At 35.1% G+C, this 27,054-nt stretch overlaps 1 long non-coding RNA gene across 13 annotated transcripts in view; it reads right to left on the bottom strand.

The window, feature by feature from the left end:
* LOC147581049 (uncharacterized) overlaps positions 1–27,054 on the bottom strand; it is a 530,577-nt gene that overhangs the window by 210,715 nt on the left and 292,808 nt on the right. The window contains exon 4 of one of the 13 annotated variants that reach the window (XR_015251358.1): positions 22,502–26,771. The exons of the other annotated variants lie outside the window; for them this stretch is intronic. This is a non-coding gene — a long non-coding RNA (uncharacterized LOC147581049). Of the gene's footprint in view, positions 1–22,501; positions 26,772–27,054 lie in introns of those variants that run through there. 13 annotated transcript variants of the gene reach the window in all.

The raw sequence follows: 27,054 nt of genomic DNA, 5'->3' as shown, positions 1-27,054 counted from the left end.
CAGAAAGATACAGCTTTTCATATTAAAAGTTCTCATTAATACAGTTTAGCTGGGATGCTGAAAAAGATAAGTAAGTAATATCCATGCCTGCACCTAACACACTTGCATACATTTTTCAATGCTTTTTTCTATGGCAAGGAAAAATGATAAAAGCTCCAAAGAGAAAGAGGTTATCTAAAGGAAGCAATAATCAAACTAACATTATTATTGGATGTGATGATAGAGTAAGGCATTCAAAGCTGTGAGAGCAAGTCATGTATTAAATCTAAAATCCATGTACATTTCAATACTCAATTATGTGAGGAAATACATTTTTCCAATATGTAAATAAAAATAAAAGCCTACAATTTAGACATTCTTTCTAGGAAATAATTACATTTAGTTAGGTATACTCCAATGAAAAGTAAAAATAAATCAAAGAAGGTAGAAAATAGAATCCAAGAAACAATGGAACTAGTTAAGGGGTGAGCCGGGTTAGGGTAGGAAACAGAAACTCAGATCTGTAGCTCACTAGACAAGCACAGAATAGAAGAGAGTATCCCAAATAAAAATAGGAACAGAAGGGTGAGTAAATAAAAGCATTAAATTATTTAAAGTTATAAAGGCAACCACTTAAAACATGTGACACAGTGGTATTATTAACAATAACTGGGGGAGTAAGGAGAGAATCGAAGGCTAGTGTGGGTTCTACATTTTTCATATTTTATACTGGAAAATAAATAGATGTTAGATGATAATTTCACATTCTTTGTTGTTGTGTTGTTTTGATTTTCCTAGAATAAAAAATTGCTTTTTTTTTAAACTTGCTTAGTTGGTGTCTTTGTTTACATAAACACCTATGGCCCTAAACTACTACATCAAACTTCACATTTTACAGACTGTGCCAACGCATCTTGATGTATTACATCAAAGTCACAAGGGTGCTGCAAGATATTTTACACTGTTGAGGAAACCAGCAATACTCAACATCTTCCAGCCACCAAGCAAAATACTACCTCAAGTTAGATCATAGTTTCAATATTAAATGGAGCCATAGTTTTTCTCATGATGTCATATCTACATTCCTTTCATTGACATCTTTTTTTCCTAAATGTTTTATTTTTGAGAGAGAGAGAGAGACAGAAAGAGACAGAGAGAGTGGGGGAGGGGTAGAGAGAGAGGGGACAGAGGATCCGAAGCAGGCTCCATGCTGACAGCAGTGAGCCCAAAGTGGGGCTTGAATTCACGAACCATGAGATCATGAGCTGAGCTGAAGGTGGAGGCTCAACCAACTGGACTGACCAGGTGCCCCTCCTTGACATGTTTTACAAGACTGCTGTGATAAAAATCAAGAATTTTGGGAAACTCAGTGTGCCCTAGGAAATGAGGGTGTTGGTGTTCAATCTAATTCCACGTTTTGAGAGTTGTCAGTGCCCAATAGCTACTCACATTCTATTAGTAAATACTTATGTTTATTTAATAATGATATAAAATATATTTCTTTCCATTTACATACATTTTTACTTCTTAGTTTTAATGTCTGTAGATATTACTTTTCTATCCTCCCAATAATGTTTAAGTCAACATTAAGTTCCATCCTCTTTTTTAACTCATATCAAAGTTTTCAAATTACACACATATCTTCATTTCAGTAAAATATAATCATATTTTTATTCTCATTCCCTATTTTCTTTTGAAGGGACTCTCAAGGAGGGAAGATGGGGAAAACATCTTTCTCTGAGAGATATTTAACTTTTATGCATTGTTTAAACTGTTTAAAAAATCACATGTATGTACTACCTTTATGTTAAAAAATCAAAATTTTGCCAAAAAGAAAAAGTTTAAAATGATTATTAGCAACCAAATAAAATTTAAAATTCAGAACTGTATGAACACTAGAATGATATATATATGTATGATTATATATATAATTATATATAATGATTAAATATGATTATATATATAATATATGGGCATATATATGGCATATATATGGAATATGATTTAGAAATTAAAAAGAATAAAGTGTTGTTGATACACGCTACAATAGGGAGGAACTTCATAAACATTTTGCTATGTAAAATAAGATAGACACAAAAAGTCATATATTGTATGATTCCACTTATATTAACTGTCCAGAATAGGGAAATCCATAGAAGCAGAAATTATCCTAGTGATTGCAGGGGCTGGAGGAGGGAGGAATGGAAAGCGATCATTATGATAAATGAGATTTTTGGGGGGAACTAAAGATGCTCTGGAATTAGTAATGAAGGTTACGTAACATAGTGAATATACTAAAAGCCACTGAATTGTGTACTTTAAAAAGGGTGAATTTTACAGTATATGAATTGTATTTCAATAAATAAATTGTATAAAAAAAGGAATATTAAATCAGTCTCTGAGCTTTATCGATTTTACCCCTTGAAATAGTTTGATATCTAACACACCTTCTTGGATGCAACTGGAATTTGTTTCACTTGAATTGAGTATTTAAAAGACCTTTTTTTCCACTTACAACTTTTTAGACTCCAGAGAATCCCTAAGACACTTTCAGGCAGGAGAATGGATTCCTTCTCTTCAATTCATGAGGTAAAGCCTCCCTTCCAATTTCCCAGCCCACAGACAGGTATTCCTATTACTTCAAAATAAAAAGAAGAGTAAAGAAAAAAGAAAGCAGGAGAATATTCATTCCGGAAAAAAAATAGATATTTTCTTTCCCAAGGAAAGACATTTTGGCCACATATTTTTATTTCAGCCATAGAGTGCTTTAACTTATCTATCCAATTTCCCTGGTGTTATTTTCCACCATATTTTTTCTGTTTTTATGTAAACACAAAAAGAATAAATTTATCGTTTTCTTAATGTAGTTAAGTACTAAAATCTGGTTCTTCAGACAAGACTGAAATGTGTGTGTAAAACTTGTATTCTTAATAACTAGATCGGGGAATGGAAACTTTATGTAAAGGGACAGATAGTAAATATTTAAAATTTTGCAGGCTTATGGTCTTGCAACTACTCAACTCTGATGTTATAGCATGAAAAGAACCATAGATGATATATACAAGAATTAGCATTTTAGAATTTTATTTGCATTCTAATAAAACTTCTTTTACAAAAATAAGTGGTAGGCCAGATGTGGCTTATAGACCATAGTGTGCTGACCCCTGAACTTGACAAAAACACCTGAAAAAATTTAAAAAGTTGAGAAATTGATAATAAGAGACATCTTCACATTTATAGGAAAAATATTTATTGGTTTATCCTCATAATAACTATTGGTATATTTAATATAATTTATTTCATATTTTATTCTTTTTTGTTCATAGATCTGAGAGTTATCATCTAAAATTGTAACTACTGAAGTTATTAATTTGTTAGGTCATCCCTCTTTTAGTCCCATTTAAAGAATCACATGTTGTTTTTTTTTTTAATTTTTACAAGGTTTTATTGTAATGGTTTTTATTGATTTCATTATAAGAACTATTCTTGTGAGAAGTATGTCAGGAGTCACTGTGGCTTCCATTTGATCCCCAGATCATGTTTTAACGACCCTGTGTGTAATCTTAGAACAATAGGAAACTGTGTGTAATACCCACTTCAATCACCAACACTTCATTAGAAAGAAAATGTTTGCACATGTTCCAGCAGCACAGCCAGAACAAGTGTAGAAGAGAAAACCTCACTGGTTCCATTTCTTATTTCTTCCCATTAAAATTCTCTGAGCTGGTGATCAGAAACTAAAATTATGATGACAAGGTGGTTTCGGAAACTGGCAGCCCATCAGATGTTTTTGCCAGTGTTTTAAAAATTTTGAGACATCATCTGGTCTACCAAGGTCCTGATAAATAATAGTCTTTCCACAACAGGAGTGTATCTACAACTGAGTGATCTTTCTGCACTTGCCCCTATTACGTCCTCACACAATTTGAAAAATGAATGCTGGTTGCAAAAATATTCTGTGGAATCAAAGAAGAAATGTAAATGGACTATTGGAAATTGAATCCAATTTCACCCCAGTGAAATCCAATTTCCAGTGATTTATTAGCTCTTGTTCTCTTAAAGGGTTTAGCTAAACAATAGAATTTCTGACCTTATACCAAGGAACATGGCTTTAAAAAGTGAGACTATCAATCCTCCCTCTAAACTTTAAGGGAAGATTTTGTTCTTCAGGACACTAAATATTTCCTAGAAATGATATAACCAAGAATGGAAGAAAGTGTAATATTTTATAAGCTAAATGGATCTCTAAAATTGATATAAAATGCCTCAAAATGTTTGAAATCTGCTGGAGAGTCTTTGTCCTCCCCCCACCCCCAACCTTTATGCTTTGGCCTGACATTGGTTGCAAAACCACTGTTAATTTGAGGGAAAATATCACTTAATATGGAATCTAACATTCTGCTTAATGTTAAGATTTGACAACACAGATGGGTTGCCTGGGTAGCTCAGTTGGTTAAGTGTCTGACTTCAGCTCAGGTCATGATCTTATGGTTTGTGGATTCTACCCCTGCATCAGGCTCTGTGCTGACAGCTCAGAGCCTGGAGCCTGCTTCAGATCTGTGTCTGTCTGTCTGTCTGTCTGTCTCTCTCTCTCTCTCTCTGCCCCACCCCCACTTACCCTCTGTCTCTCTCTTTCAAAAATAAATAAACATTAAAAAATTTTTTTTCAAAAGATTTGACAACATGGAAATTAGAATATAAATGCATAAAAATGTAACATCTCAAAATGTACATTTGGCAGACCTAAATTAAATCAAAATTTTCAAGCTGACCTATAATTTTAGAAGTTACAATGTGTCAGTAGATTAGACATTTGTAAAAATACACATCCTTTCATATTCATTGTTAAGTAGTTGCAGTTAAGTAGTATGCCTAGTGGTCAAGTAAAATTCTAGAAAATTATACCATGATTCTGTTTTTTCAGAAAATTTGACTTCTTCTTTCCATTTTGTTTCTATTATAAATAATACATAAATCAACACACTGTTTCATTCAGTTTTTCCTTTTTTACGTTTCTTTCCTTTACAAAAAAAAATCTGTTATTTAATGTGTAAAAAATATAAATTTTTGAAAAACTTTTGAATATATTTTGCTAAACTGCATTTTAAAACTATAACTTACACTAGCACTACTTTGGATTTACTAGTTTTTACATTTGTCTAGAGTTGTGTTCTCTATTTTTTTTTTTTTTTTTTGCATATTCGGTTTAAAATCATTCATTATTTTTTTACCAGGGTTTCCTCAGTGCTACTTTGTGTCAGGCATTGCTCTAAATTCAGAGGAGCTACATATGAAAAGACACAAAAAGTTACTGTTTTCATGGAGCTTACAATCTTGACTTTGGAATCTACACCAATGTACCTTTTACTTTTGATTTGCTTTTAAGAAAACATACATTTGGTTAGATCAAAAACTATTAGTGCTTCATTTCCGTGAAATAATTCAATCTTCAGAATACACTTGGGAGATTGGATGGTTAGATAGATAGATTTCTTTTTTTTTTTTTTTTTCAGAGAAATTAGAGAGTAAAGAAGTAAATGTTTCCAAGATCACGCAGCCAGAAAAGGTGTAGACAAGACTGAGACCAGAAGTCTGACTTCAGAGGCTTTGTACCTAATGCTTATGTTCTATGTCTCCTCCATGATTATCAGCTGAAATGGGTATTTTTAATATACCTTTGTAACTGTTTTAGATATCTTCTCATATTTACTTATTCAGATGTTGATATTATTCTTATAAATGTCTAATAACAATATCATGTTTAAAGGAAATGGTTAACAGAATTAGCTTTGCACTCATACAGACCTGAGTTTGAATTCAGCCAGTGTACCTCTACCTTTGTTGTCTTGGGCAAAGTACTCAGTCTCTCTAATACTCCTTTTCCCCATCTACAGGTATAAAGCCAGGCCTCCTTGGAGGGTTGCTGTGACGATCAAATGGGATAAGAAATGTAAGCTTTTAGTTCATTGCCTAACACCTAATGACTGCACACTACATTTGGCTTGTTAAAATAAATACCAAATGACCTCAAATAATTGAAAATAAGAATTTTACTACAGGAGGAATGAGGCATGGAAAATTTTGGCATAGCACAGATACTGGGGTATCAGAGAGTGTGGGACTTTGACCAGTCAGAGCCTAGCACTAGGAGTTAGGTAGGGAAGGAGAAAAGAAAGAAGGAATCAAAGCAAGCTTTATAAATTTCAAAACTGCATTGATAGAGGAAACACTTATACGACTAAAATCTAAGACAGGCTTTCTAGCCCACTGCTGTCTGGCTTCTGGCTTTGGACAGGGCCATGGCTATGATCAACAAGTCATGTGAATTGATAGCCTCAGTATATGTGTCTCAAGGTGTGCTGGTTACTCCTTCTTTAACAATACCTCTGACCTATACTCATGGTTTCATAGAACACTGGCATTACTTTGTTGAATCCAATGACAGTATTTAAATTGATAATATTTATAATGTATCTACATTATATCAATGTATATGCATCTTTGCAAATGATTAAGCCAGTAATTTATGACAACTTGAATGTAGGTACTTGAAGAGATAAAAGTATGCTGACAATCTCCCTAGAACTCTATGGCATCTCAGTGAGCTCAGTGGTTATTTAAAGATCATTGCTTGATGAATGTTTCTAGGTCTTAGAGTTTCCTCAGGTACAAATCCTAGATTTTCTTCTCTAGAATCCTTCTTTATGAATACATATTCTCCTTCCAGACAATAATCTGGACAAAGCTTTTTAGATCCTCTCTACCTGGGTAGACTACATATTTTTTCAGGTACATTAAAGATATGAGTGGATTTAAAATTATTCTTCCTCCCACTCCTTTTTTTCCCTCTATCCATAAATATGCACGATTAAAAAGAAGTTAAAGAGGCACGGAAAATTCATTTTTCATTCATACAGAATTCTGGATGCATTCAATTCAGTCAAACAAGAAAGGAAGTTTGAGAGAGGGAGAGCAATCCTTCTAATGAGCCTGGTCCGTCCCCATTGTCATCGTGGTTTACTCAGTATGATGATGTACCAGTTTATGATTTCTTGACTGTTAGAGCTCTAAGGCCAGCCTCATCTACTTTACCTCCCATAGAATAGATATCCACATGGAATGAAGGGAAGAGAGTGTCTACAATTGGGTTATACAGAAACTGTATCATTTGGCTAAGGGGTGGAAGACAGTGATAGAGGAACTGATAAATGTACCCACTAACATGACACAGGTCTCCATGATTTTGAGCAGCTTCCTAACAAGCTACTTGCAATTGAAACTTCAGAGCTAGCAGCAACAATAACACGATGCCCACATTTTAAATCATTCTCTCCTTGTTAACCATTAATGCTGTGCAAAACTTTAGCTTTTGTGATAACTAAAGTGGTCATGTGCTGGTGACCATATGAAATTTTATTTAGTGCCATTATTCCTATTCCCATATGAGAAAAGTGTGTCACGTAGGGAGGCTAAATCATTCTCCTAAGCCCACAGTGTCAATTAATGGCCAGTGTTAGTGCCACAAATCTTGATCTTTTCTACCTGCTGCTTCTCTCATGCTGCCTGTCCTTTTCCCCCACGTCTCTCTGAAATTAAAATCAAGAAAGCTCTTTACGCAGCCCTACGTTGATGCTCAGTAGGTAATGGCAATGATAAGACTTCCCAAATCCTTTTCTGAAGTGGGAATAATATAACTAAAATCAAAATGAATGAACACCATTGCAAAAGCATGGGAGTTTTAAGAATGATCTCACACGAATGCAAAGATCTAGGGAGGTGTACCTGGGCTGAGGCTGACCGGGTTGCAGCTGTCTTTCAAAACAGTTCAATAGGCAATCTCAGAAATTAAGGGAACCGCACTGTAACAACGGAAACTAAAATGGACTCTAAATGTCCTCAAAGAGCCAAAGAGATGTGTGGTCATGCCAAAGTGACCCTGATACTTGGAGGCTCTATATATCGGGAATGTCTGCATCTGCCCTTGATGTACAGCAAACAAGTGCCAGTTTTTAGGTTATCATCCTCGGTTCCTAACAACGTGGATGAGTTATAGGAGAGGATGTAATGTGTAAGGCAGGGACAAAAGTAGAATAGACTTCTCCATTTAGGAAGGGTGGAGGAAGAGGATAGGTAGCAAAACTCATTAAATGTATTTTCATTCATTTTCCTTTTTTTATTATGGAATCAAACTGTAACCTCAGAAATATGTTGCATAGAGATCCTTTAAAAACACTTTGCACATTTTTTACATCATCTCCTTTTATCAGTCAATCTAAAAAATATGAGTATGTGTGTGTACATACACATATATATGTATGCATGTATGTATACAGACATATAGACACCTATGTACTTATAGATGCCCACATAGAAGTGTATACACATATAAGTGTGTAATCACACACATGTACACATAGATTTATGTATTTGTAAACATACTGATCTTGAGTACTCTGATTCAAAAACTGTGTTTGATATCAGAAAACAGTAAAGACATAACCTCAGACTTCATAGAGCTTATATACTGAAATTTTATCAATGTAGCTAAAATTAATAACTCAGGAAACAACAGATGTTGTCAAGGATGCAGAGAAGGGGAAACCTTTTGCACTGTTGGTGGGAATGCAAACTGTGCAGCCACTTTGGAAAACAATATGGAGGTTCCTCAGAAAATTGAAAATAGAACTATCCTATGACTCAGCAATTGCACTAGGTATTTATCCAAAGGATGCAAAAATGCTGATTTGCAGAGGTACACGCACCCCAATGTTTATAGCAGCGTTATCATCAATAGCCAAATTATCGAAAGAGCCCAATGTCCATCAACTGATGAAAGTATAAGGAAGATGTGGTATATATATACAATGGAATACTACTCATCAACATAAAGAATGAAATCTTGCCATTTGCAACAAAATAGATGGAACTAGAGTGTATTATGCTAAGCAAAATAAGTCAGGCAGAGAAAGATAAATATCATATGATTTCACTCATATGTGGAATTCAAGAAACACAACAGATGAACATATGGGAAGGGAAGAAAAATTAAGATAAAAAAAGAGAGAGAGGCAAACCATAAGAGACTCTTAAATACAGAGAACAAACTGAGGGCTGCTGGAAGGGAGGTAGGTGGGAAGATGGACTAAATGGGTGATGGGCGTTAAGTAAAAGGAGAAAGATTTATATGATCTGAAGAGAAACCAAAATATTGGGTGATGTGCATTAAGGAGGGCACTTGTTGGGATGAACACTGGATGCTATATGTAAGTGATGAATCATTGGGTTCTACTCCTGAAATCAATACTACACTGCATGTTAACTAACTCAAATTTAAATAAATAATTAAAAACAAATTTATCAATATTTCCACAGGAAGAATTACAAGATGGTCAATTCTAGTTAATACGTTGTAATAGAATATCTAGTTTTTGATAAACAAAAAAATACATAAATTTATTACATTCTTCCTAGTAATTGATAAACTATTGATCAGTTGTAAAAATAATTTTGATTCTTCATGGCATCCGATCATAAATGGGCTATTAAGTTAGCCATCAATAAAAAAGTCATAGATATGCCATAGATAAGCCAAAAAACAAATGAACATTAATGAAATCTGGATGGTATTCTACAATCTTATAAAACACATAAGATATCTGAAAGAGAAATACTAATATATATGGCTACATGAACTTTGAAATATTTACAAATTAAAAAAGAAAGTGAAAAACTAAGAAAAGTATTTATAGATATAAGATAGACCAAATGTTCACGTTTTAAATAGATGCAAATCTTGGGCAAGTAAATAAATAAAACCTAGTATTTAAAATGTTTAATAGGGTTCCTGGATGGCTCAGTCGGTTAAGCGTCCAACTTCATTTCAGGTCATGATCTTGCGGGTCTGAGAGTTGGAGCCCCGTGTCGGACTCTGTGTTGACAGCTCGCAGCCTGGAACCTGCCTCAGATTCTATGCCTCCCTCTCTCTCTCTGCCCTCCCCTGCTCACATTCTGTCTCTCTCTCAAAAATAAATAAGGATTAAAAAAATTTTTTAAATTTTTAATAGACAAATGAAAAGATGAGTTTTTTTCCTAAAAAATAATGAATACATATAAAAATTTAAACTCACTAATAATCTAAGGACTGCATTTTAAAATATAATAATCCTATTTTACAAAACTATATCATTTAATTTATATTAACAATAATATTTGATAATGTTATGAGAAATCCCAGACCTTAAAAACAGTGTAAATTGCTATAATTTATTTAGGAAAAAAATGGCAATTTGTATCCAGAATCTTGAAATGTTTTCACTTTGCCACTTCTAGTGATCTTTCTTCAAGAAACAATCTTTAGCATAATGTATGAAAAAAATAAACAAGGATTTTGTTCCAACACATTGTGAAGCATAGAAAAATAAGAAAACAATCTACTCATTTCCAATTTAGCATAATGTTTAAGAGCTTCAAGAAGTCAGACTTGACCTTTAGCAAATTATATAAATTTCCAGAACGGATGGAAGTTATCTAGCTTGCCACATAAGAATAAATTCTGATTGGTGTGTTTCCAGATAGCCCAGGTGAAGAAAAAGACATCCGTGTAATAACAAGGTTCCAATTATATGTCTCTTTCTATCATTGAAGAATACCTTTTGTTGAAAAGTCACAGTAAACTTTTCCCTTATATTGGCTATAATTTTGCCACATGCTTATCCCCAAACCACACAATATATCACATATTGGCTGTTAAGAAATGTGCAAAAGCAATTAAGTGAAGAAAAGATAGTCTTTTCAAGAAATTGTGTTGAAAATGTTGGACATCCATATGCAAAAACAAAAACTCAACCAATAGTTCATACCTCATGTGTTATAGAAAAATATGCTCAAAATGGATCTTAGGCCTAAATGTAAAGCATACAACTTTTAAACTTTTAGAAGGAAACAAAGGAGAACATCTTTTGTGACCCTGAGTTAAGCAGAGATTTTACACATGACACCAAAAACATGATCAGCAAAATTTTGAAAAGTTTTAAATTCAACTTCATAAAAATTAAAACTTTTGTTCTGCAAAAGTTACTTAAGAGAATAGAAAAAAAAAAAAAACAACTCATAAGCTGGGAAAAACTATTTGCAAATCACACATCTGACCAAGTTTTTGTTTTTGTATCTAGAATTCATAAAGAGCTCTCAAATTCAGTAGTAAGAAAACAAACTGCCAAAACTCAATAAAATGAAATGTGCAAAAAATTTGGAAGACACATCCCCAAAGAAATTGTACTGATGGCAAATAAGTACATGAAAAGTTGCTTAACATCATTATCCATTAAAAAATGCAAATTAAAACCATAATGATATATATATATATATATATATATATATATATATATATATATATGGCAGAAAGAAAGAAAGAAAGAAAGAAAGAAAGAAAGAAAGAAAGAGAAAGAAAAACTGAAGGATTCAGAATGACTTGGAAATTTCATATATTGCTAATGGGAATGCAGAATAATAAAGTCACTAATGGAAATCAGTTTGGCAGTTTTTTATGAAGCTAAACATATACTGACCATCCAACTCAGCAATCCCACTCTTAGGTAGTTACATAATTGAAATAAAAACCTGGATTCACACGAGAACACGCACATGGATATTATACCAGTCTTATCTGTAATTACCAAACACTGGGAACAACTCCTATGTCCCTCGGTTGGGAAATGGATGACCCTGCTGTGGTCCATCCACACAGTGAATCCTACTTGGCAATAAAAAGGAACACACTGTCAGACACTCCACAGAAGCATGAATTTCAAATGCATTACTCCCAGTTAAAGAAGCTAGACTCAAAAGGCTACATATGTGATGGCTCCATTTATATGACATTCTAGTAAACACAAAAGTATAGTGACATAGGACAGATCAGTGGTTTCCAGCAGTTAAGAATGGGATAAGACGCAGCCTGAGAAACATTTGGAGAATGATGGAACTTTTCTGTATTTTGCTGGTAGTTGTGGTTATATAATTCTATGCATTTGTCAAAACTCAAAAAGAGTACAAAGGATAAATAAGCAGAAAACAAATGATAGGAGTTTTATATTCTTCCAAACTTAAGTATGTTTGATGGATTTCTAATCAGAGTAGGGTTTAATATCCTTTACTTTTTCATTCTTTTCTCAATTTACATTTTCTATCAAGTGCTTATCATTTTGAGTTTTAAAATCATGGAATGTATTCCACATTGAATAAGTTACTAGCTACATCATTATGAAGAAGTTATGTAATTTCTCTGAACCTAATTTTCTTATTTCATAATAGATATAACAGTATGTGTCTGATAGTACAGATTTTAAAAATTATGTAGACGCACAGAGAATAACTAGAAAAATGCAAGGCAATATTAATATTTTTTATATTGTCAGCAACTATTAACAAAGGCTGCACTCACTGGAAAAAGGTATCTGTATGAATTCACAAATAAGTAAGGAAAACAAGGAATGTTGCATAAATTATATTAGTGAATCACGTAACAAGTCTAAAAAATAGACCAATGGACTTCAGGGAATAATCCAGAATTGGCAGAAGGATGAATTAGATAATTTAATATGTATTTTCCATGTCTGATTCACATGGTTATGTAAGCAATAAACTTATTTCTTCTATCATCAGGCCAAGAACATGCCAGATAAAAATATGGTTCTTCGAAACATGGAGAGAATTTAATTTGAGAGAAAATTATAAGAGACACATTGTAATGTGTATTACAAAATAAACAAAATTGCTTAAAAAAACCTTTCCTAATCAAATATTAGCAGCGGTTAGGTTTACAAAGCAAGGTATCTAATCTCCTAAATCTAGTAATGTGGTTAGAACTAAGTAAAAGAGTAAAAGAATTCACCATTGCCCCTAAAAGGTAATCCCCTCAGTGTCTTATCAAGGTCAAGTGAGCACAAGAAATTGCAGGCTTTCCAAATCCACAAAAACATGCAGCTAAAAAGCCACACCTCACAGCACCTGGTAAACATATAACCCCAGAAACTGAAAGGTGATTTGGGGTAAGCCCTCAAAAGTAGATGACTGTTGTTAAACTAACCGGGAGTTCTTTTATTTCATAATTATTTTCCTCTTAATTGTGGCGGTAGCGAAGAATTTAACACGTAAGACTTCATAATAACATTACCCTGCAGAGAAAGGAAGGAAAGAGGGGAGGGAGAAAAGAAGCAACATAGAGAGGCAATACCTTTCTCTTGTTCGTATCCCCAGAGGAAATGTTTTCAAAATTGAGACTTCCGGGAGAATATTTCTTAAAATCATATTTACCAGGGGGAAAAAAGCTGCTTGAGAGCTGTTCAAAATTTGTAAACAAATGCATTTCATCGGATTCCCTCAGGCCTGTATCCCTTCTTAGAGTTCAGAATGATCAATTCAAGTAACACCTCCCACACTCTTTCTTTTCTAAGAGACTGCTTCTATGCCTCTGCCTAAAAACACACTTCCTCTGGAAGAATCCACTGCAGGCAATCCCCAGCAAGAAAGGCGAGTCTTCTTCCCTAAGTGACTAGCTCCTGCCTGCAGACACGGGGCTGGCCTCTCTGCTCCTGCCCTGTGGAAGTACTGGTATCGATTCTATGATGCAGGGATTTTACAAGCCAACAGTTCAAGGAAGGAGAGAGTAATAAGATCATTGAGTCCTTTTATGCGAAATAGAAAGGTCTACATCTGGCCAAAAAGTAATTCAAAACATGAAACTATAACATTTTACTCGGTCTTCTATAGAGCCTGCTGCACGGTGACCTCAGATTAAAAAGACAAATGTGTGTATTCCTACTCTTTTGAGATTTTTTGCCTTATAAATGTATATTTGAGCATGAAAGAAAAGTTGAGCTACATATATTATTAAAATTTAATGCATGAGAAAATTTTACTTTTCTTTTCTTTTCTAATCAATATGTTCCTTTATTATCCCACTTCAGAGAACTTGAGAATTTTATTTTAATTCAACTTTAACACGTGCCTACTTTATTTTATACAATAGTGTGATAAACTTACCTATAATATGTTTCAAAATTAATGTCCTGTATCTACTCGTGAAACTAAGAAAAGCCTTTCCAAATTGGGAAGGAAAATTATTAAAGAGAGGGTGATTGACTGGGCTGCATTTTGAACTACCAAGATTATATATAAGTAGAAGTTGAAGTTTGTCCTGGAAAAACTATCTACCCATGTATGACAAGAAAAAGTTAATCAAAATTTTAAAATAAAGAGGTCTTAAAAGTAAATAAAAGCACAAACATACTAATAGAAAAATGACAAAGATGTAAACTGGTTATTAACTAAATAAAATTCATCCTCAATTTCAAAGATGGAAAAAAACTCAACATGGGAATAAAATATTCCTTTTCATCTATCAGGCAGTCAAATATTACAAATTGAATGATTAGTGCTCCTGAGGAGACAGAAATCAACACATTATAAACTCATGCATGCGCACTTAGTAATATCACAATGATTTCTAGAAAAATCATTTAGAGACATACACTTTAAACTCATTGCCGTATCTGACTTTAAGAGGTGAAACAGAGACAGAAGCAAGGAATTTAATCAAAGCAGACTTTAGACTCATAAGCAGTGTGTTAATTTTGTTCTTCCTTTTTGCTTTAAGAAGACATTCTCATAGCACTTGTGTGATTAAAAATTGACACAAAAACTTGCAAAGAATTCTTACACTATAATGGCATATATAACTCAGTACTTAGTAAGAATATATACACGCCCATCACAGCAACCTGGAACCAAGAGAGACCTATGCATCAGGAACAGGAAAAGTTGACAAAACTCTAGGAGCCAGCCAGGAGCCTTGGCACAGGGTCCAAGGATGCCCCAGCTTCACCTTCATTCTAGATTCAGTCAGCACTAGGTTGAGATGGCACTTGTTTAGTTAAAGAGTGCAATGGTGGAAATTGTAGGTGTCAGTCAAAACCTAGGAGACGGTCAGAAAGACTGCCACCCATGAATCTCTACATAGTTGTACACCCTGCCCTTGGCTGAGATGTGGAATAGGGATCCAAGTCAGAGAAGGAAGAAGAGCCACACCAGGGCAGAGTAGCAGAGATCCCGAGAAGAATGGCAGGATGACCGTATGTTAGGTAAACTCCAGTAGGCAAAACTGGAGAAGGCTGATGCCTTAGTCCCACAGATTAGGACCTCACATAGTCATTCAGGAAACAGTAGCCAAAGACAACCCAAGCAGCCTGGAATTGTCCCCCCCCCCCCGCCCCATTACTTAAATACAGGTGTCTTTAGAGAAAGATGATCTGGGGAGCATGTTCAGAGGTGCAGCTTTAATGCCAGGCCATCCCTCACAAGTCTAAGTGGGTCACGTGTTCATCGCCTCCACTAGCTAGTAAGACAGTGATCAGGATTTGAGTGTACAGATGGAGAACCTTGTGGGCAAATCCATGAGGGACTGGAGAAGGAAGGAGAGGCTGGAGAAATGGATCTGGCCATGCCTATATTCTTTTTATTTATGAAAACAATACATGCACACTTCAGAAAAGAACAAATAAAAAGCAAGATTTCATCCTTCCCTTACCCAGTCCCACTTCTAACAGGTAACCTCTTTCAATAACTTCTGAAGTTAAATCTTGATATGGTTACTGTATCCAATTCCAGATAATTCAGTTTTGTCTTAATTTGTTGATTTATCAGCTCTAAAATACATATATGTCTTTGTGCTATGAAAAATGAGAACCTTTGCTTATGATAGTCTTACCTACTTTCCTGTATAAGTTCTGTTAGTTTTAATTCTTCTATTGGCCACTTTTTATACATTTGTTAATTCTAAATTGTTATGCCCTTTTTTAACCAATTCTGAGCGTATATAGTAAGTCTCCACAATTTAACATGTATTACTCAGTTTTAGTAACTGCCATAACAAACAAATGTACAGTCCAAATGGCTTAAGATAAATGTTTTATTACTCACAAAAATCACAATTCCTCATGCATTTTCTCACTTGGGTTCCAGACTGACAGAGAAGTCAGTATCTTGAAACCTATGCGTTGACACCACAGAGGAAACAGTTTGGCAAGTTTCAAACTAGTAATTAAATGCAGTGGCCTAGAGGTAACACTTGACACCTTTGCTCAAAACTCATAGGCCAAACTTATCAAAGGTTTGAATTCATCTTTTTACATTCTTCTTAGATCTCATAAATACACACAAATATCAGTTGGAAGTTTTCATTTGATTTTTACAACAACAACAAAGTGAGATCAAATTACCACATTTTAGGAACTATATTTTCATTTTTTGTTTTTTTAATGTTTATTTATTCTGAGAGAGAGAGAGAGAGAGAGAGAGAGAGAGAGCGCACATGAGCAGGAGAGGGACAGAGGGAGGGGAAGAAAAAAAGAAACCCGAGCAGGTTCTGTGTTATCAGTGCAGAGCCTGACGCAAGGCTTGGACTCACAAACTGTGACATCATGACCTGAGCTGAAATCAGGAGTCAGACACTTAACCAAGTGAGCCACCCAGGTGCCCCAGGAGCTATACTTTTAAGCTGGATAATTCTCCAGGTAAAAATATGTAGATGTAACTCACTTTTTGAAGCCAACTGATATTCTATAGTTATGCTATCCCAAATACTACTAGCAACAAGTAGCAATTTAAATTTTTAATTAATTTAAATTTTTATTAATTAAAATTAAATAAAATTTAAAATGGACTTTCTTGGGGGCGCCTGGGTGACTCAGTCAGTTCAGTGTCCAACTTTGGGTCATGTCATGATCTCACAGCTTGACCCCCTCGTCGGACTCTGTGCTGACAGCTCAGAGCCTGGAGCCTGCTTCAGATTCTGTTTCCCTCTCTCTCTTCCCCTCCCCTGCTCACGCTCTGTCTCTCAAAAATAAATAAACACAAAAAAAATTAAGATGAAGTCTCTTAGTCCACTAGCTACATTTCAGTTGTTCAAAATACCCAAATATATATCTAGTATCTGCCATATTGGATGGTGCAGTTATATAACATTTCCATCATTGAAGAAAGTTCTGTTGATCAGAGCTAATCTATTATATGAACATACAATAATTCATTCAATCACCCCTCAATTAGCAGACTGTATCTTATACCATTCTAAATGAATGATGCTGAATATACTTGATCATAATACAGTATGTACTTGGGATTTCTATTGGTAGAATCCCAAATAGAATGGCTGAGCTAAAAAAAGTACATACATTTTAAATGTTAAGAGATATTGTGTATTTATTGTTCCAAAAATGTCACTGCAATTTATTCTTCTGCCAGCAATATATCAGAGGATTCTGATGATCTCTAAGCTGTAGGCAACATTCTTCTTTTTATTGTTTTCAGTCTGTTGGGTTTTCATTAAAAAGCCTTTTAATCAATATTTAATTTATATTCCCCTTGCCTCTAGTTAGGGTGAGAACCTTTTCATGTGCTTGCTGGCAATTTGCACTTTCTCTACAAAGAATTGTCTATTCATGGTCTTTGTATATTTTGCAACTCACTGTTTAATTTCTTATCAAGTGGCTGTTTTTTAAAAATACATTAATATTTTTGCCATATGTACTTGCTTTTTCACTTTGTTTATTGTACTTTTGTGACTTTTTTGGTGTGTTTATGAGGTCAAATTATCTTATCCTTAACGACATCTGGATGTTTATCTAGACTTTAACACCTGTACTTGCTGGAATTTGGCTTCTGTGTTCACCACTTGAAAAATTTTCCCTATAATGTCACCAGCGATGGTCTACTCGACAAAGCAATAAATATAACTCAGTCTTTACTTGACGAATCGTCTTTGATACATTGACCATTCCTTTCATTTTGAAATTTCTTTTTTGTCTGAAATCAATCTTTATTCATATTCCTTCTGTCTTGACCACCCCCCTTCTCAGATCCACTCTCAGATACTCTTGCCCCATTTTTCCCCCTTCTTTGTAACATTCCTTGGATGATCTTTATTAGACCTATTGCTTGACAACCTTCCATAGGTCACTGATTTCTATTCTGATAATCCTATGTAACTTTTCTCCTATAATAATTAGCTGCCTATTACAAATCCCCATTTTGGAAATCTCCCTGATACCTGGAATCCAATATTTCATAAATACAACCCCTCTTTCTTTATCACCTCCTCATGCCTTTATGTCAAATCTATTCCCTACTTTTAAAAGAAACTAGCCATCCATGCCAGAAACTTGCAAGACTTTCTTTAAAGTTTCTTTATCCTAACCTGTCTCAATCATATGTCCTACCACTTATATATCTTTTTTAGTATTCAATAGGTATATAGCTATTATCCATTGCTATTGACTTAGTTGAGGCTCTGATTTCCTGTGTGATTTTCCAGTATCCTTCAATCATCTTCCTACCCTCCATTTTGTTTCTTTCTAATTTGTTTTCTATACTGTCTGTAAAATGATCATAAAATACAATATGACAACAGTTTCCCCATTATTCATAAGTAGAATCTCCCTATGAAACCGTTTATAAGCTGAGATGGTATAAAATGAGGAAGCAATCATCATTAAGTTATATGGAAATTTTTCAAGTATTCCCAGATCCCTCCAAAATAACCCTTTTAGGCCTTTCTGATACCTTAGAACATCTTTTTTTGCTAACAGATGCACAAAATAAATCGAGATAAAGAACAGATGCTCACAGACACAGTCCAAAGCGGCTTGATGCTGAGGCCCTGAGTGTAGTTCCCAGAGAACGAGCTTGGTGGTGCCACTCTCGCTACTCGGGCCACCCTCTGCTCCCATACAGGCTTGCTGCAAGGCCAATGCTGAATGCTATTTTTGCTTTTCACTTCTTTTCCTAAAAGTGAAAATCCTCTCCAGATTTCTTTTGGTTAGCAAAAACAGGCACTAATGCAATTCTTTCATAAAAGCAAGGTGGCATAATGCAAACTTTCAAAAAGCAGGGGACACCTGTATCGCTTTTAAATGTAACATCCTTAAGTGACCCTTTGTCACTCTCAAGATCAAATTCAACCTCTCACCATATACTAGGAGGCATATCATCTTGAGATACTATATGCCTTTACTCACTCACCTCTCATATTTCCAGCCATAAAGATATGTTTATACTCTCCTGAGTGCATCATGTGTTTCTTCCTTGGCACAGATTTAGCCTCTGATCTTTATATCTCATCCTCTCCTTTAAATCATCACATAAAAATCACCACTTCTCTGAAGCCACCCCTAACACTCTCACACCTCTACCAGTATTGAGTGCCAATTTTGTTATGACTCTAAACCCCATGATTACAGTTAACACTCTGTGCTGCAGTGATCAAAATTATTAGCTTTTTTGGTTTAGTTTCTTATGACACTCATGAGACTGTGAGCCCTTTAAAGATGAGAATGCCAAAACATTTATTCATTCATTACCCAAATATTTAGATTATATTATATACACTTTATATCTTATTAGCAAATTCTACCCTTTAGAACAGGTTGCATGGAGACAAGGTTAAGAAATAGTCCTGGAGTCAGATGATTTGGTTTGAATCCTGGCTCTATCACCTATAACCTGTGTAAATTAAGGCAAATAGCTAAGCCTTGTTAAGTGTCAGTTTCCTCATGTCAGGAAAATAATGCCTATCTCACATAGATCTTTTGAGAATTAACTGATATATTTTAAACTTTTAATACAGAGATCAGCACTTAGTAACCAGTACACAATAATTTTCATCTTCAATATTATAGCTTTTTATAAATACAGAGTGATAATTTAACATGTATATGGCTATTTTCTAGCCTAATATAAAAATAATGCTCCTGGTTTGCTCTGTGTTAGCTTTGAGAAGTTATCTACACCAAAAAAACTCCTAGAAATAATAAATTCAGTAAAGTGGCAGTATACAAAATGAATACTGAGAAATTGGTTGCATTTCTTAATTTTTTTTTTTCAACGTTTATTTATTTTTGGGACAGAGAGAGACAGAGCATGAACGGGGGAGGGGCAGAGAGAGAGGGAGACACAGAATCGGAAACAGGCTCCAGGCTCTGAGCCATCAGCCCAGAGCCTGACGCGGGGCTCGAACTCACGGACCGCGAGATCGTGACCTGGCTGAAGTCGGACGCTTAACCGACTGCGCCACCCAGGCGCCCCACTTGGTTGCATTTCTATACACTAACAACAAAGTCACAGAAAGAGAAATTTAAAAAAATAATACCATTTACAATTACACCAAAAAGAAAAAAATACCTAGGAATAAACTTAACCAAAGAGATACAAGACCTGTACTCTGAAAACTATAAAACGCTTGTGAGAGAAATTGAAGATGATGCAAATAAATGGAAAGATAGCCCATGCTCATTGGAAGAATTAATATTGTTAAAATGTTCATATTACTCAAGGCAATGTACAGATTCAGTACAATTCCTATCAAAACACCAATGGCACTTTTCACAAAACTAGAACAAGTAATCCTAAAATTTGTATGGAACCACAGAAGACCCCAAATAGCCAAAGCAATCCTGAGAAAGAAGAACAAAGCTGGAGGCACCACAGTACCAGATTTCAAGATACATGAAAAAGCTATAGTAATCAAAACAGCATAGTGCTTACAGAAAAATAGATCAATGGAACAAAATAGAGACCTTGGAAATAAACCCACAATTATATGGTCAATTAATCTATGACAAAGGAGGCAAGAATATACAATGGAAAAAAGACAACCTTTTCAATAAATGGTGCTGGGATAACAGGACAGCTACATGTAAAAGAATGAAACTGGGCTACTTTCTAACACCATACACAAAAATAGACTCAAAATGGATTAATGACTTAAATGTGAGACCTGAAACCATAAAAATCCTAGGAGAGTAATTTCTCTGACATCAGCTGTAGTAATATCTAGATATATCTAGATATACCATCTAGATACATCTAGATATACCATTTCTAGATATATCTCATACGGCAAGGGAGACAAAAGCAAAAATAAACTATTGGGACTACGTCAAAATAAAAAGTTTTTGCAAGGCAAAGGAAACCACCAACAAAACAAAAAGACAACTTGTTGCATGGGAGAAGATATTTTCAAATGATATATCTGTTAAAGGGTTAATATCCAAAATATATAAAGAATTTACACAACTCAACACCAAAAAACAATTTGATTAAGAAATGGGCAGAGGACTTGAACTGACATTTTTCTGAAGAAGATACAGATGGCCAACAGCATGAAAAGATACTCAATATCTCTAATCATCAGGGAAATAAAAATCAAAACCACAATGAGATACTATCTCATCCCTGTTAGAATGGCTAAAATCAAAAAGACAAGAAACGAGTGTTGGTGAGGATGTGGAACCCTCATGCACTGTTGGTGAAAATGTCAATTGGTACAGCCCCTGTGGAAGGGCATAGAGGTTCCTCAAAAAATTTAAAAATAGAAATATTATATGACCCAACAATTCTAATATTGGGTATTTACCCAAAGAAAAGATATTTGCTAATATGAAAAGATATATGCTCCCCTATGCTTATTACACAATTATTTACAATAGCCAACACATGGAAGCAACCTCAGTGTCCATGAGTAGGTGAATGGATAAGGAACGTGTGTGTGTGGGGGGTGTGTGTGCGTGTGCATGTGTATAATAGATTATTACTCAGCCATAAAAAAGGATGAGATAGTGCCATTTGTGATAACATGGATGGACTAGCAGGTGTTATGGTAAGTGAAACAAGTCAGACTGAAAAAGATAAATATATAATTCCACTCATAAATGGAATCTAAAAAAAATGAGTAAACAAAAAACAGATTCAGATCTATAAAACAGAAAATAGGGGTGCCTGGGTGGCTCAGTCAGTTAAGAGTCCGACTTCTGCTCAGGTCATGATCTCATGGTTTGTGGGTTCAAGCCTGGCGTCGGGCTCTGTGCTGACAGCTCAGAGCCTGGAGCCTGCTTCAGATTCTGTGTCTCCCCCTCTCTCTGCCCCACCCCTCCATTCACACTCTGTCTCTCTCTCCTTCAAAAATAAACATTAAAAGAAAATTTAAAAAATATATAAAAAATAAATAAAAACATTAAAAAATTTTTAAATAAATACAGAGAATAAATTGATGGTTGCCAGAGGGAAGAGGAGGGAGGGTTGGGAAAAATGTATGAAGGCTCTTGGGGGATACAGGCCTCCAGTTATGGAATGAGTAAGTCACAGCAATAAAAGGCAGAGCCTAAAGAATAGCGTCAATGATACTTTAATAGTGATGTAAGACAGATTGTACTTATACTTGTGGTGAACACAGCATAACATATAAAATTGTCAAATCACCAAATAGATAGATGATAGATGCATAGATAGATATAGACAGATAGATAGATAGATAGATAGATAGATAGATAGATAAATAGATAGATAGAAATAATCCACACTAAATGACATCTCTTTTTCAAAATATTCATTCTGTTCTTGCTACCCTGAAATACTTCTTAATATCATTTATAATTTTGAGATTTCTGGGTTCTATATCCTATTCATTTGATCTACATTTCTATCTTCATGCAAATACCACAGTCTTATTTATTGGGGCTTTTTAGTCATTTAGTGTGATTTTCTAGCTTGGTTCTCTTTTTACAAAGTTGTTTTATCCATATGTGAACAACAATAACAACAAAATTTCAACCCATACCTTGCACCAAAAACAAAAACTAACACAAAATGGATCTTAGATCTAAAGGTAAAACTTACAATTATAAAATTTCTCAAAGAAAACATAGGAGAGAGCCTTTGAGACACTGGTTTAAGCAAATATTTCTTACATACAACATCAGAAGCATGATTCATAAGGGCACCTGGGTGGTTCAGTCACTTGAGCATCTGACTTTGTCTCAGGTCATGATCTCACGGTTCATGAGTTCAAGGCCCACGTTGGGCTTGCTACTGTCAGCCTGTCAGTGCAGAACCCACTTGGTACCCTCTGTCTCCCTCTCTCTGCCCCTCCCCTTCTTGCACTCTACCAGAAATAAATATTTTAAAAAAGCATGTTTCCTAAACAAATTGTTAAACTATATGATCCTTTTAATGTACTGTTGAACTCAGTTTGCTAATAGTTTATTGAGGATTATGGCATCTACATTCATCAAATATATTGGCCTGTCATCTTCTTTTCTTGTGGTGTTTTCTTCTGGTTTTGGTATCAAGGTAACACTGGTCTTGTAAAATGAGTCTGGAAGTGTTCTCTCCTCTTTCACATTTTGGAAGAGTTTGAAAAGTATTGATGTTAGGTCTTCTTTAAATGCTTTTAAAATTCACCCATGAAATCATCTGGTCCTAGACCTTCCTTGGTGTCAGATATTGTGCTAGGTACTGGTAATTCAAATCTGAGTCTTGTCCTCCAGAAATTTATGACTTAATGGTCAACCATGTGCAATGCTACCAAGAGGTCAAGTGAGGTAAGGACAGGGACAATATCCTTTGGTTTTAGCAATGGAGAGGAGTTTCAACCAAGAATGGATGGCAGTAGGGGCGCCTGGGTGGCTCAGTTGGTTGAGCATCTGACTTTGCTTCAGGTCATGAACTCACTTTCATGAGTGTGAACTCCGCATCGGGCTCTGTGCTGAAAGCTCAGAATCTGGAGTCTGCTTCGGATTCTCTGTCTCCCTCTTTCTCTGTCCCTCCCTGACTCGTGTTCTGTCTCTTTCTGTATCAAAAATAAATAAAAAGATTTTAAAAATTAAAAAAAAAAAGAATAGATGGCAGCAGCCACAGTTTAGAGGCTCAAAATTAAATGGAAAGAAAAAGGTAAGAAGTAGATGAATGAGAATATTGAATTGAGTGCAAGATCTTTTTATGATCATGAAGATTAAAGAAGTTTTAAATACTGAAGGGACAAAATGAGAGAACTATTGAGAATTGAGAAAAATGAGGGAATAACTGAAACACTAACTCTAAGGTAGAAAAGAATGGGATTCAAACACAGGTGGTAAAACTGGCTTTTTGTCAGAAGAAAAGCAGAAGATCAATTGAGACAAACAAATGTGTGATTTTGGTTCAGAACCTAATAGAGCTTCTTTCAAAGGTTTCTAATTTTTTGCATCATAAGATGGTCTCTGCTAAAAAGGGAGTGTTTTCCACTGAAAGGAAAAATATTTTGCCAAAAAGAGCGAGAAAAAGAGAATGAGTCAAAACTTTAAAATTACAGACCTTTAAAACCAGTTATTATTACTAATGAGATATGACTTAAAAATAAAAGCACCAGAGTATGGCATTGTTAAGTAGCATTAAGATCTCCTTTGTTTGATCACCATGATTGTATAGAAATATATCTACTTGTGAGTTTTCTCCAGGAGAGGAAAAAGCAATTATCAGGATTCTTCTATGAATGTGCAAAGGAGTTTAGAATATGAACTGTAAAGACTAGTCAGTGACAGCCCAGTCTCAGTAGAGAGGAATGTAGTGGACAGAAGTAGGATGAATGAAAGTCCCCAAGTAGTGAAAGAGCAAATCATTGGTGGTTCAGTGGTAGAATTCTCAACTCTCAAAGTGGTGATAGAACACGTGTTTGGGTTATCATTGAATCCACAGCTCAACTGGACTCAGATGGATCTCTGAATTATAATGTCAGAGGTAAGTTTAAGGATGTGACTATGTGGATGATGGGGGGGGGGGGGGGAAGGAACAGAGAAGAAGGTTGCTGGAGATACGGAGATGAAGGTTTCCAGAAAAGTGGAACAATCAATCTTGTGGATATTGGTTTCGCTTGGGGCAATGTTAACATGTGAAGTGTTAATGAGTTGGGAATAGGTGTCAAAGACTTTGAAAATTAGAAGAATAATCAGAAAGTTTATAGAATTTAATGACAAGATGAGTAAATAATTATAGTCTAATGCATTGACCTTAGAACAGCTGAAATTTTTGCATGAAGGAGAAGACAAATATCATGAACAAAGCCATGGAAGTAACAGGAAAGAGAGGTGAAGTAAACACATGGGACATAGCTCCTCCATCTGCTGAGTATAGCACTGTCTGAATTATGTGTTTATTATTTGATATCTTTATATACCTTGAGGGTAGAGACATAACTTAATGATCTTATATACCATAGAAGATGTGCTCTAAATACTTTTTGCTATCCATAAAAAAATGTTGAATTTTTCCAGAAAAACTTAAAAAAAAATTTTCAAAAGATACATTTTTGCTGACCCCAAACACTCCCGCCACCATTGCAGACCTGTCAATAATGAGAATCCAATTTGAAAAAGACGAGGCATAGTCTTCTCTACTCTAAGATTCTAAACTCAAATATGAAATTCTATTAGGTCTTTCTTCACTTTCAGGATGCAGCGCAAAGTGCAGGGCAAAAGAGCTCACCTACTCTTCCTAATAATTTTCAATCAGACTATTAAGTCTCTTTTACAACCTGTTTTCACCTGAATCCTGAGTGTTTTAGAAAGTCAGTAAGTCAGTGCTTTTTGTCCTTCAGCTTCAACCTGAAAATTCATTCATAGGAAAGAAAGAAAGGTAGCATTGTGTCACATAACCCAAATAAGCTGATCAGGCAGATGGCTGAAGCATGGGTGAAGAAAAGAACCTCTCCATTGTGGTAACAAACACATTGTAAGAGGCTAAAGAGAGATAACACTGAAATGAGAGATAGTAAATTGGAGTTCGAAACGGTTCCTGTGTCCTCCATGATGTAGCTGCTTAGAAAGTTATTTAACACCTTTGGGCTAACATTCCTTACCCGTAAAATTGTTAGACAATTATCTGACCACAAAGGTCCATTTTAAGTCCATGATAAACAATTTTGTTAAGCTTTCTAGACCCTAAATAAATTGATGGCATTTATCTAACATAGTTGATCGCACCTAGCTCCCTACCTCAGTTTTCCAATACATTCTCTCCTCTGCCTTGTCATAGAACATCTTGGGTCTCTCAAATTCTGGCTTAAAGCATTCTACTTAGCAAAATTTAGGATAAAATGTCTAAGACTGCACCCAAACTAGAAGAATTAACTTTTAAAAACTATTTATTCTGAGAAAGAGAGAGAGAGAGTCAGAGAATGAGAGAGAGGTGTAAGGGCAGAGAGAATCCCAAGGGCTTGATGCAGGGCTCAATTTTGCAAACCTAGAGATCATGATCTGAGCTGAAATCAAGAGTCAATCACTTAGCCGACTGAACCACCTAAGCGCCCTTAGCCATTTCTAAATGATATGTTTATATTGCATTTTCTTAATTTTGTTTTTGTTTTGTCTTTGTTTTTCAGAGAGAAGGGGAGAGCAGAGGGAGAGGAGAGAGAAAATCTTAAGCAAGCTCCACACCTGCTCTACATCCAGTGCCGAGCCAGACTTGGGGCTCAATCCCAGGAACCATGGGATCATGACCCGAGCAAGAGTTGGAAGCTTAACAGACTGAACCACGCAGGCTTCCCTAAAAGAACTAACGTTTGATCACTGCTAGTTAAAGAACTCTAAAATAAGCAACTATCTCCTCTGACTTGAGCATGAGATGGTGTGGTATGCTGCGAAATTGCCTAAGTACAGTACCTGACATGTGGTATGTACCAGTTAAATATTAGTTTTCTTCTTTTGGGGTCATATGGCTCTTTGACTGGAGCCAAAATATATGTGTGCTTTTCTCCAGAGTGCAACAGAAGCACCAAATGTTTTAAACTGAAACTGACTCAAGCTCAAGACAAGAATAGAACCATTACCTGGTCCTGCTCCTGCTCCTAGGACTTTATTTTTCATTGAGAGGTGGGGCTTTGTTTGAGATGGAGGTGGAATTCCTTTCTCTCCTCTAGTTATAGTTTCCTGAAGTGCAAACAGGAAGAATTAAGCTATTCCCTTTAAGCCTCAGTGTCAATTCAATTTCACACATAGAGCAAATTGTTCAGTGTTCTTGTTTTCAGTGTGGAAGCTTAATTTGGCTGTTCCTGACAATATAATTGGTGTATAAAAGCAACACAAAAAAACCCAATTTATACCATTTTGAACAATGTACCAACGACCAGGGTGTAAATATATATATATATATGTACGTATATGTAATAATATACATATACATATATATACTAATATATAGTATATACTATAT

The sequence above is a fragment of the Puma concolor genome, chromosome B2, assembly GCF_028749965.1.
Source record: "Puma concolor isolate L17-30 chromosome B2, mPumCon1.1.hap2, whole genome shotgun sequence".
Taxonomy (NCBI): domain Eukaryota; kingdom Metazoa; phylum Chordata; class Mammalia; order Carnivora; family Felidae; genus Puma; species Puma concolor.
Note: the sequence above shows the minus strand (reverse complement) of the source record. Positions and strands in the feature narration are given on the sequence as shown.